The sequence below is a fragment of the Anabrus simplex genome, chromosome 6 (assembly GCF_040414725.1).
Source record: "Anabrus simplex isolate iqAnaSimp1 chromosome 6, ASM4041472v1, whole genome shotgun sequence".
Classification (NCBI taxonomy): domain Eukaryota; kingdom Metazoa; phylum Arthropoda; class Insecta; order Orthoptera; family Tettigoniidae; genus Anabrus; species Anabrus simplex.
In genome coordinates, this window is record NC_090270.1 from 249,274,237 (window position 1) to 249,277,404 (window position 3,168).

Genomic DNA, 3,168 nt, shown 5'->3' on the forward strand with positions numbered 1-3,168 from the left:
ATAATGTTCCATCGATGTAAATATAACAATATCGATTAATATTAATATCCGCCAGTTAATATGATTTCACGCTTTTTAAGACAGACTGCAGTATTATGGGATTGTAAGTTGGATGGAGCGCACATTGTGTTCATGAGCGCTCTAAGCGTATGGTGAGTGGAAATGAAGCGAAAGTGGACTTCACTCCACGGACAATGCTGTGAACTGTAAAACGAAAAATTCCCAAGTCATTGGTCAGTTCTCCAGTCAAAGATTGCATTCATTTATTTCACATATTGCCCATGATATGGCACCATCAGTTTCTATCATTGTAACAGCCAGCTACTTCAGTGGATGTATAAGGCACCAGGATAATCAGAGATGATAATACCAGACCCTCGTTGTTTCTCTCAAAATATCACTGCAAAAAGTTGGGAAATCTCACACTTTTAATGGAGAAGCTTAAAGGAAAAAAAAACAGATAGAAAATAAACTAAAAACTTCACAACGTTTTGTTGAGTCCCAAGCACTGAAATATTTTCACATCCATATTATATCCACTCCTTCAATGAAATGGACTACCAAAAGGTGAGAATACTGTCAACTTTCCTTTACGGACATTCTGTATTGGGAAGTCTTTGTCTAGGGCACAGGATCCAACACTCCGCAAACTTTCAGTTTAGTCCTCTTCATCTCCGGATTCAGATTCTTCCTCTGCATTCTGCAGCCATTCAACGAATTTCTTCATTTGGTCCAGGAACATGATTTTGCCCTTAACTGAGCGGCCTTCTTTATACCATTTCAGAATCACTTCTTCCGATCATACGTCAGTCTTATAGAAGAGCAGTATGATCTTGTGGAACACCTTCATGAAATTCATGTTACCATAACAATATTCTTGTATTTTGAGCTTGAGAGCCAGTTCAGATCGAGCAGTAGTAGTGAATGCTTCAAATAATGGTGTATATTGTTTGAGATGTTTTAATGCTTGTTCTGCCACCAGTTCCTCTTTTTTGTTCCACTCCACTTGAGACATCACTGTTGACCAGACCAGTGTAATTAACTCATGTTCTTGAATACTGCTCTTGGATGCAGTTTCACGAACACCTGCCACAATATCCTTTGTTGCTCTTCCCTCAGATAGCTGCTCTTCCAAATGTGTTTGCAGATCACGTTTAGCTTCTTGACTAGCCTGAGCTTTGTGGAGTTTTACAATATCAGCCAAACCTTTATCTTCAAAAACTGCACGAAAATGATCCTCAGTTCGTATGTTCAGGGGAAAGTATTCCATTAGCCTGCCTTCAATGCCACCTCTCTTCAGAGCAGTCGTCAAACCAGCAAGACCTTTTTCTTGTTTCCAAGTAACGAATACTTCCATTCAAAGCTATGTTGTCCTTTACAAGATGTTCATTAAGTAGTACAAGAAGCACCGTAGGAGGTACAGAACCATTTGAGATCCATAGAGCTGTCATTCGAGCCAACTTAATACGTTCCAATTCACTGAAGCCCTTAATGAACACAGGTACTTTCTTCATTTCAGCTTCAAACATTTTTTCTAGGTATTTGTAACGCCGCATCAGTTTAATGAACACCTGTTCATAACTGTGCAAGGAGTCCATATCCCCAGGTGCTTCAAATATGCAGGCATTTGTTTTGCAAGGTCTGTCACCATCTTGCGCTATTGAACCACCAGGAACTAATAGGCCGCCAGGAATGAGTATATCAAAAAGAGCTTCCCCATAACGGCTGTAGTATAATTTGGAGCCAGCGGTGTCTAGAAACTTAGATACTGACTTAGACAGTCAGATCCAGCTTTATTAAGGCCAAGGAGAACCGCATCTCGGAAGCCTGCAGGGTCATACTTCTCTTTTTCATCTCTTTTTCTGGTCTTTATACGTTGACCTGACAGTCCAAGCTTTTCTGTTTTTTGACTCATACAATAAATGGGAAATAACTTGTTAAACTTGCACCACAAATTGGGAAGACCGATTTACTCGCTATAACGGATTGTCATTATATATCACACGAAAAAGAAAAAAAAGAAAACCACATTCAAATCTGCACTCGTTAGTGTTTTTTTTTTCTTTTCTATTCCGATACTACGTGAATTTTAAATTGTAATTCTGTAGCATCACCCCTTCTGCGACAAGCGCTTCAGTGTTATTACTCAAACAGCGTCACCTAACTTTACTTAACCGTTTATATATCATGAAAATATATTTGTTGCCCCAGTCCAGCAATGATAACTTTTTAGCTACCGTACAGTATATATTTACTTGACAATAGCCTTTCTGACATGTAACCAAACGCGAGAATATATTTAAAAAATCCTCTGAATCAGTGATGCACCCTGCCATATATTGAGAGTCATTACGCTACATTCTTACTCAATTTCAGTACCTATGATTAGAGCCCTGCGCGGGCTGATATACAAAATAATATCCGCATCCGCTCCACATCCGAACTTCCATCATCCGCACCCGCATCCGTCCCCCTTTGGGTGGGGGCGGTAGAATAACACCCACGGTATCCCCTGCCTATCGTAAGAGGTGACTTAAAGGGGCCCCAAGGGCTCTGAACTTTGGAGCGTGGGTTGGCGACCACAGGGCCCTTAGCTGAGTTATGGGTCCAAGCTCCTCACTTTCACCTATACTATCCGACTTCCCTTGGTCAACTTTTTGTTCTTTTCCGACCCCGACGCTATTAGGTTTGCTAGGGCTAGGGAGTCTTTAATTGTCACACCCTTCGTGGCCCTTGTCTTTCTTTGGCCAATACCTTCATTTTTTGAAGTGTCGGATCCCTTCCATTTTTTCCCTCTGATTAGTGTTGTACTAGCTGATGTACTCGTGCTTCGCTACGGAATTCTACATTGTATACAGAATTGTAGGTTAGGTAGAGTACACGTTGTGAGCAAGACTGTATTAAATTGCATAGCTCTTAACGTTACCCTGGAAATCACCAAACGTCTTTTCTCATATGAAGACTGCGGGGAATTTTCATTGTAATGGTAGGCCTGCTTGCCTACCATCAGTCACAATCAAGTTGGGGAATTGCATTATAATGGCAGACACTCACCCTCCACCTACCTTTTCACATTCTCAGAACGACTGTCTTGGTGGTTTTCCCAACTGAAATGAACATAGGTCATTACAATGACGTCAGTAGGAATGGCGCGAGTAAAAACAATGA

At 40.9% G+C, this 3,168-nt stretch overlaps 1 pseudogene; it reads right to left on the bottom strand.

Moving 5' to 3' along the window:
• Positions 1-656: 656 nt before the first annotated feature.
• On the bottom strand, positions 657-1,950 carry LOC136875954 (protein krasavietz-like; annotated as a pseudogene).
• Between the last annotated feature and the right edge of the window lie 1,218 nt (positions 1,951-3,168).